Source organism: Oryzias melastigma, linkage group LG9 (assembly GCF_002922805.2).
Source record: "Oryzias melastigma strain HK-1 linkage group LG9, ASM292280v2, whole genome shotgun sequence".
Taxonomy (NCBI): domain Eukaryota; kingdom Metazoa; phylum Chordata; class Actinopteri; order Beloniformes; family Adrianichthyidae; genus Oryzias; species Oryzias melastigma.
Window position 1 is genome coordinate 31,648,262 of NC_050520.1, and position 14,986 is coordinate 31,663,247.

Here is a 14,986-nt window from a genome sequence, read left to right on the forward strand (position 1 = left end):
CATCCAAATCCCAAAGTCTAGGTTGAAATCTATTTACAAAGGTCATTTTTTAGAATGATCTAAATCCCATTATACTGTAGAAATGGAAAAAGTTATGAATTGGACTCATTTTGTTGTTTTCTGTGCAGTATTTTTGTTTTTAACTTGATAAATAAACTAAATTCAATTCAACAACTAACAGATCATCAAGGTCTGTATGCACATGCACGCTGTGTGTGTCCTGTTGTGCATCCTGACCAGGATAATATATTCAAGTCCATGTCAACAGGATGGCAGCTCCGTGTCTTTTGGAATAGGCTGATATTAGACAGCACCCCTCAAAGTGAGTTCTGGACCCTATCAGGTTGTGCTCGTCAGCTGATGTGAGACAAAACAAGCCAGGGGAGAGCGTCTGCTTGTTGTCAGTCCTCTTTCATGGAGCCACATAGTGAACTCAGTCTCATACAAAGGCTGTCTTCTCAAGTGTCACTCTGGTAGAAGTGCAGCCTGTTCCAGCAGCCAGCTGTGACAGCTCCCATTACAGCTTTCTCGCTGAAACCAATTAACTTCATTTGATAATGTGGTAAACGGTTTGCAAAAAAAAAAAAAAAAAGGGAAAAAAGCTCTTTCCCAATCAACTGTATAAATAAGAAATTATTTTTTGTCTAGTTTTTAGTTTTACTTCAAATTTGTGTAGACACTGTTTTGCTAAGAGTTAAAAATAAAGTCTTCATTGAGCCAGCAGTATTTCAGGAACCACCTGTTGCTTTATAAACATTTTACTTTTGTTACTTAAAGACTAGAACCCAACGAGAGCCACATAGTCCCACCTAATCATTTAAAAACGCACAATAATTATGCTTTTTTTGGCAATTAATATGTATTTATACATGTAGCTTTGAAATAAACAGTGTATTTTTGTTTATATATACAACAGGTCTTCTACTTTTGACAGCAGCACACACTAGTTCCTTTCAAAATAAAACCCACCCTGTGTTAAAAAGATTCTCCTGCTGCAGCAGCTTTAGTTTAAATAAAAATGCAAGACAGTCAAGCATGATATTTTTCCTCATTAGGATTTTACTCTCAAAAATAAAACTAACTAAAACAAAACAAAAAAAAACAATATTTTAGTAGAATTTATCTATTTAAGAAAAAAAGCTCAAACATTTAGAAAAACCTGAGATTTTTGTTGTCATTCTCTAAGACGTGAGGCACAAACACACAAATCTAAATCATTTTTAATCATTTAAACTGCATTTGTTCAAAAATTTTAACCACTTTAGTGCAATTTACCAAAATAAAAAAACTTTAAACAAATTTATTTAACTAACTATAAAAAAAAAACTTTTTTGCTTATATGTTTGACATGTTAAAATTTTAAATATAAAGGACAAAACTTTAAATCTATTATTTACTGAATCATTATCATTTTTCCTTTAAAGCTAAAGAGCCTATATAAAGGGATAATAAAAGAGCCACCTGTGGCTCCGGAACCACAGGTTCCAGACCCCTGTCCTAAACTGGAATTACCAGACCCTCACTTCTAATTTTTCTTCTTCATTTTTACACTGAAGATAGTTTTTGATGTACATCTGGGGCTTTTGTCCTGCTGCAGAATATATTTTGAGCCAAGTTCCCCTCATGGTATTGCATGATGGATACGTTTCTGCCTGTCTTTCTCAGAGTTAAGAACATCATTAATCCTGAACAAATCTCTAACTCTGTTTGGGGACATGCAGCCCCAAACATCCCCAACCACCACGTTTCACTGTATCCTGTTTCCAGCCTTGAAATAAACAAACGCCCTTCTGCTACAGCCAAATATTTCACATTTGGACTCATCTGTCCAAAGAAACTGCTGACATTTTTCTACATCTTTTGCTTTGCTCATACTTGAGCAAAGGCGGATTTCCACTAGTCCAACACTGAGTCTATGATCCTCAAGAGTTTGTGCAGCACAGTCTTTGTCTGGGATCGACCTTTCTGATGCAATAGAACCGCCCTACGTCTTGTTGTGGTGCTCTGTCTCAGCGTGGTATGAAGCTGTCTTCTCCAATCTCACCGTGGTAGCAGACTTCAGCTATTACCAACTTTTAACCTTCCTTCACAGCTTTTTCAGTTTCAGTTCAACTTATGTGATAAGATGTATCTTTAGTACTTTTTGAGTATTATTATTACCCAACTGTAATCCTACAAACATTCTGACTTTGAGCAAAATTATCTATTAAAATGTATGCTGGCTTGAAGGCTAAATTGAATCAAATATTGATTTGATTAATTTCTACGATATTTATTGGCAATTCTGAAAGCATCTTCTGATTACATCATTTTCTTTCAGCACCTGCCTAAATGTTTTGCGTGTTTTCATGATGAGGTCAATTAGAGTTGATTGAGAAGGGTATCTAGTGTTTGGCCGAATGGGACGGTCAATTTATTGAGTGAGGTTTTACAAATCATAGAAAGACTTGAGGGCATTAGAAGATGCAGCTGAATTTAATCCAACAACCTGATTATACTGTGAGGTGAAGGCCTCAATGCGAGCTGAGTGAGGTCTTTAGTAGCCCATAACTGAGAGGGGCTGATCACTGGAGAATTCCTGGTTTATTGCAATAAATTAAAATTGTTTTGAAATGAGCAGAGAGACTACAATAGTAGCATGATTTTTTATGGACATTGCTACACACCCTCTTTTAGTTGGCATGATTACAGACATTGCGATCAATTATAAAGATTTATTTATTTACATCTAACTTTGTACAAGAGTCCACATCTGTATACTTGATCTAAACTTTTAAGAAGTCCAACTAGGAAAACATACATTGATATAAATGATACACAGACAGCGACTGGTTTTATCAACCCCTCTAGGGTGTACGATAGGCTCCAGCAACCCAGTGACCCAAAGGGATTTAATATGTTCAGATAATGGATGGGTACCAACACCAGACATGAGTCTGAAACATTCAGGAAAACCAATATTATTCAGAGGAAGGGCAAATAACATCAGGGTGAACATTGTCTGATATTTACGGTGAAAGCAATGTGAAGCATTTTCACCAAACACCAAAGCTCTGACATACTCATCATCTCTTGACTGAGTGCTAAGTCAGTAGAGATTCATTGGATCGGGGCCCTTAAGAGGTACGGGTCAGAACTGCTTAATGGGTCCAGTGGAAACACTGAAAGTAGCCATTGAACCGGACCATACCGGACTGCTCAGTGGAAACGAGGCTTTTGGGGGATTAAGAAAATTTGCATAAATGTCCAAGTGGTGGATAGATAAAGATATGTGCAAAAATGTTAAAGACCTCCATTTCTTGATAACAGCTAATTTATTTTTGGATTAAATCAGTAAATTAGAGTCACCTTGACCTCCACCTGCTCTCAGATTGCAGCATGGCATCAGAATGGTGCAGTATATTTGGTGGATGCAGTTTGTGGAATATTGGAATTGTTAATTCAAATACATAGCATGGTGCACTCCTGCAGTTTCAAGCTATGCCTTACATCTGTGAGGTAAGACTGACTATTTCCCACAGTTATAAGTGCCATAATCATCCCAAACGAATTGTAATTAATCTTGCGGAACAAGCTGCTATAGATAGACATTATTTTCTGATGAACTGACAAAGCCTCTGGCTAAACAAACAGTTACATGTGTTCAGCAGATTAGATTCTAGCAAACTCATTATGATCCACTGGCAGTTTTCTGCATTTATGAAGGAATGTGACAGGAATCCAGACCAGCACTTGATAAATTGCTGGAGACGTCAGAGAGAGGAGATGCTGCAGAAACAAATGATTTGCAGCTAAAGGTCAGCCTCCTGTTGTCTTTGGTGCCGTGATAATCATCTTGAAGGATTCACTGATGCTCTGCAGTAGTGATGTTTTCAAGCACCACGGGGGGTTGAGATTGGGTGCAATTTGGAGGGCAATCATACCGCTGCCCTTTACAGAAACATTAATTATGAATAGTCTTTATTTGTCACCGAATTAATGAAAGTCTGAAGGTGATGTTTTCCAGGGAGCTTTTGAAAACTGCAAACAATGATAAATTAACTACAACATATGTGTTATTCAATTATTGTGATGGTTTTAAATTATACAATAGCAGTTTCTATTATAAATTCTGTTTTGATGAACTCTGACAGGTCAAGAACTAAAAGAAACATTTATTTTTTGCATTAACTAAACTTTCACATTTTGTGCACTCTAACAAAACTTTAGGCTCCAACAAATCTGTGATGACTAGTCACGATGTTATCCTCATCACAAAAACCCGATGGTCATATGGTTTTCTATTAACTGGAAATGTCAGCATGCATAAATAAGTTTGAAGAACAACATTATTTTTTCATAGCAGAAGCAAAGAGCAGATATTTTTTTAGCCCCCTTGTTTTCCTCGTGGTACCCAGATGTGTAGAGGGAGGCTGGAGCCCAACAACTTTCTTTAAAGAGATTCAACTTTCAGCTAGTCTATTATCATTTTCAGCAGGGATGCTTACATAGAATAATAGTCAGGGGTGTATGTAGATTTTTTTGTTATGCCGATATCCAAGACAATCCAAGATCTTTGACACTGTGGTATTCAATCCATTCGTAATGTTCCTTTGTCCAGATTGAAGGATGATCTGGCAACATAAAAAAATCACCTGCGCTTGATGGTTCTGGTGTCTCAATGGCTTCTTCCATGTAACTTGTATTTCCCCTTTTCTCCCCTCATCCTCTCCTTGAGAAGATTTGGTCTGCTCATCTTCATCCTCACTTTAGATCTTCCTCTTAAACATCAGATTCATTTTTCTCTGCATGTTCTTTGTTTTTTCCTTTGAAATTGTTTGCTGCTTTATTTCATCATGTTACTATTTGCTTTTATAAATCTTAAACTAAATTTATATTGTATTTAAACTGACCAATCACAATAGCGATGAGAGGTTTATGAATCATTTATTGTTGATCTTTTCTCGTTGCACCTCCGTGTAGCACACACATTAATGCTCAGGTGACTGTGAACAAATTGAATTTTCCAGAACAAAAAAATCAAAAGCATCCCGTTACACATTCCATTGGACACGTTCTCGTTTCCAAGCCGTCACATGTTGACGTTTGATCAAAGCCCCTCTACGTAACTTTTTGACGTTTTGAGTGTTCCCAACTCATCCTTTTTTTGATGTAGTGGCTATTCATACAATCAAGGGTCCACAGCCCTCATGATGTGGCACCGGACACAGTACCAGATGCAAATTGGGCCAGAACCAGTACAAGACGTGGTGCAGTATGCAAACTAGGCTGTGAAACAGAACCAGATTATGATGCTCTGCATCCCGGTAGTGGACCAGTTCCGGTTCGCGACCTGGAGGATGGGGACCTGTGACACCCAAAATGTCAAAAAAGGACGCAGAGGGGCTTTGACCAAACGTCAACATGTGACGACTTGGGAATGAGTGAGAGCGCAAATCAGGAGAGAGAGATCCAGAGCATTTGATCAACTGATCCCACTAAAAACAATGCAAACATCCAAATAAGAAGCTGCCTGCTCACAGCGTGAGAGTCAGAAAGTGTTCTGTTCAGACACTCGACTGTTAAGAATTTATGAGTTTTTTCTGCACTGGAGTTGTCTACATTGTGTATTTAGAAAACATTTATGTTCATTTAGGTGTCCCACATATTAGAGAAGGATTACCTTCCTAAAGCCAGACTTTCAACTTGATCTAGAAATCCTCCTAATTTGCATTTTGGCATCCAAACTCCATTCTAATAATGGTGGTGGTGAAGTTTGTTAGCTAACAGAAGAATGTGGAATGTATTCACATTTGACTAATTGAAAAGTAATGGCTAAATACATCCAAAAACGTTGCTCTCTACATCAGTGAAGCAATACTGCCAAGGGCACACTGGTGGAGATGGACTGAAAAACACACAGCTACACCCTAACATGCATGAATTTTCTCTAAATACGTTGGTGGACTTTAACCATCCAACCATGACAATTGGATGAGACAGTCTGCTAATCTATTTCCCTGCAGTAAATGACACATGATAAGAAGTGCAAGCGCTCACAACTCTGATTTAATCTTCTTGTTATCAGAGAATCAAATTTGCAAAGCTGGTTATGCAGGAGGGAAGCAGCAGAGACATCTCCAACTTTTTTAGTCCACAGTGCAGGGGGAAAATTCAAAAGATTTCTAGTGTCTGCATGTGAAAATGTCAGAAAATAAAAGTCATTCGTCAAAATCAAAATGGAAAAAATGAGATGGACTGCAACCATAAGTTGCATGTCAACTGTTAACTGTATTTTTGGGGGGCATTTTTATGTAGCGTTGATCGTTTTAGTAGGTACATCCAGTATAATTTCCTCTTTTATTCAAAAACCTTCACAACTGGTGAAAAAACTGCTTTTTTGGCTTCTAAAAGGTATTATTTAAAGACAATCAAAAACAGCCTTTATAAGTTTTATACAAACTGATTGTAGAATAAAACCCTATCCATTCACAGCCACTGAGAGTAGTGGAGAATTCAATATGCTGTTCAATATGATGTAAAAAATTAAACATTGGGTCAAGTAACACAAGTTCAGTAATTTGTAACATGTGAAAATAGTAGTTTTTATCCCCATTATATTTTTGAGTTGAATGAACCAACAACCCAAAACGTTAATTTGATGAGAGCTAAAATTTGAAATGTAACAAATTACAGAAGTTATGTGACTTGATCCAATGTTTCACTTTTTTCAGTGTAGATTCAAGATGTTACCAGGATTTAGGTTGTTTTAACTTTTCTTTTAGTTAAATATTTCCAAGCTTTTCTCCAAATCTGAACATCAGAGATTTGTTTTGTCTCATTAAGAGCTGAGGTCTATAAATAAGGACATTATTATTATTTTGCTCCATACTCTTAATAATAGAAAAACTTGATAAAAGTCTAAAAAAAATAGAAATTGAACTGTAATTTTAGATCAATTAAAAAATGTCATTTTAAAGTTCAATCCATTTAGACAAGTTAGACTGACAATCATTGGCATTATTTTAGAAACAAAAATATAGAATTATGTTTTAAAAATCATTGCTGGTGAGCCACTTGTAGACTGTATTCTAATTTTCTTCACATTTTGTTTTATAATGAGTGTTTGTCACTGAAATCAAAATAAAAAGTAATAAGTACATAAATATTCAAAAAATTAAAATGATTTGCTATTAGGGAAAAAAAAACATTTGGTTTTTGATTGCTTGTGTGGAACCACCTCTTTAGATTTAAATATCTTATCATACGTCTTCTTCTTAAGTAAAAATTCTTGCTGTATGGATGGGTCGTTTTCTAACTTTCTAGTGATTTTCTTCTCAGGAATAGTGTTTATTTTTTTATTTTTAGACAACCTTTTTTTGCAGTGTAGAGTCGTCTCACTCAGACATCACAGACGTCTCGATCCTTTAGAGGATTTTGAGCAAACATTTGTAAAAGTAACCCATCTCTAATTTCTTCAATTGCTGAGAAATTTAGATTTGTCTTTGGAGAGCAGCAAAAAATCCCAGGTGATCCAGTGATGATTACAACCATCCCTCCAAAAAGAAAAAAAAAAACAAATAGAAAGAAAGAAGTGGGAGATTTTGAAGTGAAGAAGACCATGAAGGTTATTGGTGTGAGGGCAGAGGAGGATGCAGAGGAAAGAGATAGATGGAGGCGGATGATTTGCTGTGGTGACCCCTGAAGGGAGCTGCTGAAAGACAAAGAAGATATAACTGAAGAGATCTGTGGTTTCTTTGGCTCAGATGAGCTGTTAGAAGTAAAATTAGAGGCAACTGCAGTGGGAGAGTGGATCAGACAAGAACAGTTCTGACATTGCAGTGGTGATTAGTGAGCTGTTGTAGGCTTAGAAAAAAAAATCAAAAAGTTTTTAGGGAGAAAAGTTACTCTTGACTTGCCACTTTCTTTTCTTTTTTAAACATTAAAATGGCTTTTCAGGTTTAGGGAGGATTCTACTCACAACATTCGATTAACCCTTTAATATTAGAGCTTGAGCTCCAGTGCTGACATCCTTTTGACTCTTCAGACATCGGGGTTCAGCAACATTTGACATGAAGTGCCAACGTTTCTCCTTGACAGCTGTGCTATCACCAACTATAGTGAGAATTCTAATACAAAGAAATATAAAAACATTTCAAATATTTATCAAATTTTAGTTAATTCACAAAGAGCATGTCAAATAACTTATTTTAGACTATATTGCACAAAGAAAACAGGCCAAAGTCGAAATGGTATTGCAACTTTGTTGTTTTTTTTTGTTTTGTTTTTTTTATACAAAAAATCAGCATTGGTGGTAAGTCATACCCACAGCAATAAGATTGGATACTTCAGAACACAACACCATTAACATTTCTAAGAGCTTCACAACCATTAACATGAAAAAAGTGAGTGTGGGCTGAGGTAACATCAAATGAACGGAAGCTTGCAAGTTGGTTAGGTCCAGTCTGAATTCTTCCCTTCTCCCTTCCCCTCCATTTGAAGGGGGAGTGTAAGTGTGTCCAGGAAATGTATTTTTTAAATCTGACCCTCCAAACAGAGGGGTACAAAGTCCGCCGCCGCAAGGCTAAACCCCGTTGTGCTGAGAAGCGCTTTTCTTCACGTGTGTGGGGTCTGATCCACGGAAGTTTACATTTAAATTTAAGTCATGATTTTTTGTTGTAGCATGACATTTTTAATGTTCTAAAACCGATGTTGTTATGTATATTCAAGCGCTGGAACCACTGCGCTAAAGCTAGCGGAATGGCGATTATTGGTGACATCTTTGACGAAAGTGACATCCGAAATATGAGACACTATTTTTTCATAACTCTCCATTTAGAGGGCTAAATGAAGGGGAAGGGGCTAGGGCTAAGGAGAAGGGAAGAATTCGGATTGGGCCTTAGTGTGAACCCTGGCCCTGCATTTTATTGCTGTGGTCAGCAATCTGAGTCTCGTAGTTTGTTACTTTGAGTTACAAGAAGGCTTCAGAGTGGTCAGTTGTTAACCGACTGCATGTGGGTGGGACTGAGCGCATGCTTCATGTGTGAAAACACCTGCTCCCATAGATATGTAGACCCAAAGACAGACAGCAGCACTAGTGCAATGTTACTGAGTCAGCTGAATTTCTCAGATGTAAAGTAGGGGTGGGATTATATAAGTGTGCTTATTCCCACTCCTTTTTGAGGAATCAATCTAACTCTAGTTGACTTTGGCCCACATTGTAATTATTATTTATTGCAATAATTATAATGAATCAAATGTGACATATGTGTGTCTTTGTTTTTGGTTGTTTGCTTTTTTATTTTCTAATCAATGAATTTCCTTTCAGAGTTTGAAAATTCTGTGTGTTTTGACCTGTATTATCCACAATCTATGCAACCAACCAACCTACCCCAATCAACCAATCAACACACTCCAATCAACCCACCAACCCCAATCAATCAACCAACTGATCAACCAACTCCAATCAACCAACCACCCGCCAAACCAACCAACCAAACAACAAACCATCCCCAATCAACCAACCCCAATCAACCAACCTACTCCAATCAACCAATCAACACACTCCAATCAACCCACCAACCCCAATCAATCAACCAACCGATCAACCAACTCCAATCAACCAATCAACAAACTAAAATTAACCAATCAACCAACCAACCAACCAACCCCAATCAACCAACCTACCCCAATCAACCAATCAACACACTCCAATCAACCCACCAACCCCAATCAATCAACCAACCGATCAACCAACTCCAATCAACCAACCACCCGCCAAACCAACCAACCAAACAAAAAACCATCCCCAATCAACCAACACCAATCAACCAACCAACCCCAATCAACCAATCAACAAACTAAAATTAACCAATCAACTAACCAACCAACCTACCCCAATCAACCAACCAACCTCAATCAACCAATCAACAAACTCCAATCAACACCAATCAACCACCCACCCAACCAAACAAACAACAAACCAGCCCCAATCAACCAACCAACACCAATTAACCAACCAACTAACCACAATTAACCAACCGACCAACTAACCAACCCCTATCAACCAACCAACCAACCTCAATCAACCAACCAACCAACCAACAAACCAACCAATCAATCATTCTTTCAGTGCTGTGATCTTGCACTGGTGTGGCTTCCAACTGTTTTCTAAGTTCTGCAAACTGCATCTCTATATTTTCTATACCCATCCAGTCTATCAAAGCATCATCCAAATCATGCATCTCAAAGATGTCAGTCTTGGTCAGGAAGGAGTACATAGGTCCATATATATCTCTTGAAATCCACAAATCATGTTATGAACTCACTCTCCAGATCTTGCATGTATGGGGATATTGTAGAGCTGTTGATGCTCTGGTGGAGGGACAACTCTCTCAGATGTGAGAAATAGTGGAAAATGGAGCGAAAAATGTCATGTGAGAAAACTGCCAGCTTACCAACAAAAGCCATCCATGTCTCAAACATGTCTAGAACTGTTTGTCCTGCTCCTTGTAGTTTTTGGTTGAGCTCATTTAGGTTTCCTGTGATGTCTGCAAGAAAAATACATTTTACAATCCAGTCCTTGTCCTCAAGTTCTGGGTACTTTTGGTCTTTTTCAGCTAGAAAAGCCTTGACAGCATCAATGCAGCTGATGAATCGCTCCAGAACTTTTCTGCAGCTCAACCATCGCACCACTGAGTGTAGTGAAAAATCTGTGCACGTGCTGTCCAGCTCCTCCAACAGAGACTGAAACTGCTGGTGCATCAGTGCTTTACAATGAATTTCATTATCTTTGCCACCGTGGCCATAACATCACAGGTTTGAATTAGTTTGTTTGGTGCAGGGGTTTTCTTGATGTATAACTAAGTGGAGCTTCATAATAGGATAACCAACATTTTCTTCTATCAGTTTCACAGCTCCTTTTTGCTCCCCCACCATGGCAGGAGAACCTTTTGTGGTCACTGCAAGTATTTTCTCCATGTTAATGCCACGCTCTACAATGTGTTCAATGACTGCCCGGGCAATGTCTTTTGTTGAGTCAGTCATTGGTTTAAAACAGCAAAGTTCCTCCTTGACGTTTGAATCTTAACATGGGAAATCATTGATGTCAAAGCTCTCATTGAGTGCAATGCTAAACACTTCTGTGTTTTTTATCCCAACTGTTTGCTGATCTCTGACATTTTCAGACATTTCAGTAATATGTTGCTGCACAATTCTGGCTGATATATGGATGTCTTTTATTCATGTTGTCTTTATCTGGGAAAAGTGCCTCTGTGCAACTAAGAAAAGCTTCCTTAATTAATTCACCACCAGTGAACGGTTTTCCATGATTTGCAATGCAATGTGCAATGCAATAACTTGCTTGTGTTGCAGTATGTTTAGAGATGACAATATGTTTCAGGGAACTTGCCTATTTTGCATACTTTGAGACAGCATGTTTGATTGACTCTGTCTTATCCGCTTTGCCTTTAAAAGTTTTGCTATACTTAGTCTGAAAATGCAGCTTAATATTAGGCACACAACATTTTCAGAGTTGCACAGCATTGTTTTTCAAACAAATCCAAAATCTTCTGTCCATGACGATTGAAATTCCCTATTTTTATAGTCAACGTTGATTCTGCTGACATGTGTAATATAAAAAAAAAATAATTTAATTAATGTATGGGCCTGCTTCTTCCTATACAATCCAAGTCTCACTGAACCATATTTTTGTCTATCTTAAAATTGTTCCCAGTGGTCTTTTAATTATGAAGTTTTTAGCCAAAATCAAAAAGATTTTGTCTTGTTTTAAGACATTTTCTGGACAGCGGCAGTAGCTCATTAGAACTAAAGAGTTCTGTTTACCCGCTCATGCGCAAACTTATAGCCTCAAGCTAACATTAGAGGCGCAAAAATAAAAAATAGCAATTTTGGATCAACCCAGCCGTAGAGTTTTGAGCCAGAATTGTAATTCGCTACAGCACAAGTGTTTAACGCTCATCATGTCTTGCACATCTAATCATGAGTGGGCCAGGGGAGGAGACTTTGGCACCCTTCAGTTTCTGCGTCTTTAGTTTGAGCCTTTTCTAGCATCTGGTTTTCATCTGCTCCTAATTATAATTAAGAAATACTCAAAGATGCTGTTTTAATTGTAAATTATTTTATTTAGGTCCTCTAATATCTGAAGCCAAACTCATGACAATAAAGATGAAGCAAAATAACAGAAATAAAAAGAAACATCCAGATTTTTGTTGTTTCATGTGTCTTTTATTTTCTGACACAATAAAGCAAAGAACCCCAAGCACAAAGGAAGAGGAGGAATGAGAGCTGAACATTGTGCAATGAGAGGAAACAGCTAATCAATGCAGAGCATGAGCAAAGATGTTATCACTCAAGATAGGCAAAGCAATTCATACAAGGGTTTTTTTTTTCTGCTTGCAATAACAAATCATGCCTGCACATTAAAATTGCGATATTAGTATTAAAAAAACACACATTTCTATAAATTAATGCTATTTTAAATCTTTACCATCATCTGGCAGCTTTGACATCAGCCAGCAATGGTATGTTCAGGTTTCAGTCCATAACTGTTTAACAACAACTGAGTCTATGTTCAAGTGATTCCAGCTGTCACAAACAAAAAGGTCTCTGCGGAGGGAGATGCTGTCATGACACAGGCCAGAGCTACATTGTGATCAAACAAGTTTGCAGTTGACGCCACATAAAATGACAGTGAATAAAAGCACATCTACTGTAAACATTTATCAGTCACAACTTAGCCCAACCCACAACAGTAATATATTGATAATTTATAACTTTGCTTATACTGTATTTCTCATTTATACATTACTGGTGTTTAAACCAGTCATTAACATGAAACAATGAAAAGTGCTACATAAGCTTTAGGTAATGTCTCTATTAATAAATAAAGCTCAGTTACCCTTTAAAGGACCCCACAATGTCAAAATTCTACCATGAACCAATTCAGTTAAAATTCACATCTTTTTACCAGCACATTCTAAAAGCCTTTCCAGAAATTCACTCTACAGCAGGATTTTTTCTCACAAGACAGTTTTACACCTCCCTGAGATAAGGACCACGCTGAAAGGAAATATGTCTAAGCCTAAACTGTCATGCTACGTTCACGCCGGGCTCAGAAACGTGTGTTCGAGCCATTACTTTTAATGAAGAGTCGATGTAAACGCATATATATTCCTGTTTCAGGCTCTCGCGCTCAAAAATCTTGTGTTCGTGCATTGCTATATATGTTTTAAGTACATTTTCAGGCTCTATGTATAAAAGAGCAACAGTACGCGTTAAAAGTTGAACTTTGATCAATCAGGGACTCGACTTTGTTAGTGACGTATGGGTTGCGTCCTTTTCAAGACACAGGAGCACCAACCATTTGAAAATTGATAATGAAGGAGATGTTAATAACAATTCTTGTGAATCTTGTTATTAATAAATAATAACAAGATTCACAAGATTTGCATTCTCACTCTCAACTCGTCATATATGAATTTATGGTTCGGGCCCAATAAATGTCACTTTTTAAGGTTTTGAGTGTCCCCAACTTGTCGTTTTTTGTCGTGCTGGCTGGTCCTATTAAATCAGGGGTCCCCAACATCTGGGTGACAAACCGTGTCCCTAACCAGGTAATGGTTCCGGGCCTGTAACCATGCCAGTACCGCGTCCTGAGGGTTGGGGACCCATGATTTAATAGTAACAGCCAGGAGGTCAAAAAATGACAAGTTGGGGACACCCAAAACGCCAAAAAGTGATGCGGAGGGGGCCGAACCGTATATCCATATATGATGAGTTGGGAGTGAGAATGTGTAGGATTTGCACCAAGCCTCTTTCAACAGTGTATACATGTGCTAGTATCAGATAGTGACGGTCCAATTTGTACATTATATGCTAACAGCCCATTCAAATACCCATGGTCTGTGCATTTTTGAATGCGCCACACATGCCCAATGTGTTCGTAGCATCAGACTGACATGTAGAACCCACAAATATAAAGACTTTCTGTAACGTTGGTGAAAGAGGACACATCTGGTACCATATTTCTAGAATATTTACGCTGATTATATTTTAATATGTCTTTACTTGAATTCTGTTTTTATAGTTTTGTGTATAATTCCACCAAAGCAATCTATTTTTCTGATCTGAGCCTGCGTCAGTCACCATAATTTCAGACTGTAAAGGCCTGCATTCAGATCTAGTTTTTGAACTGCAGGTCACGTTCACCAACGCAGCCCGATGGTGAGCGCTTTGCCCCAGGACACATCAACAAGTACACTCACAAGGCCAACAATTGAACTGCAGACCTTATAATCAGCTCCATCTCTATAGCTACGACCACCCTCAAGGTTTTGCATTCAAATCAGTGTGGTCAAACAGTGGTCAAGTCTTCCCCCTCACTGGAATCTTAGAGTTTGCACATCACTTTGAACCTTTCTGTGTGTGTCTGCTTGCATTGTAATGTTTTCTTCCACTATCCAGGGGCCTGAACTGTTACATTAGTGACTCTTGTCTCCATTGCCAAGAACACCTCTGTGTTTGGAATGTGAAGTGTTGGGGGTAGAATTATTGATTGTGGTCTGAGGGAAACCTCTCATTTGGTATGGGATAGTCTCATGTACCGTTGGGTCATGTTCAACACAGAGGGTGAGGTGCATTGTGAGACAGATGGATGACTGATAAAGTGCTTTGCGAATTAACTGAATAAATAATGACTCTTGAGGGTAGAACAGGCCATATGTTTCCTTTAGTGCTGACAAATGCAGGTGTATGTACTTCTTGTCTTTGGCCTCACGGCTTCCTTACTGATCCAGCTGGTTCAGGTTGCGAAGCCTTTCTTAACGATAATCTGAGGATATCAAATGCTTTGACAGTAACTGAACTTTGTTTTACAGTTGTGGGTGTCCAATAGGAAATGGATTTAAAATTTAGCAGGAGTTACTTGTACGTCTAGGTAAGAGTGCTTTTATTGCTGCCGGTCTGTCAGGAGTTTTATTTGTGTTAC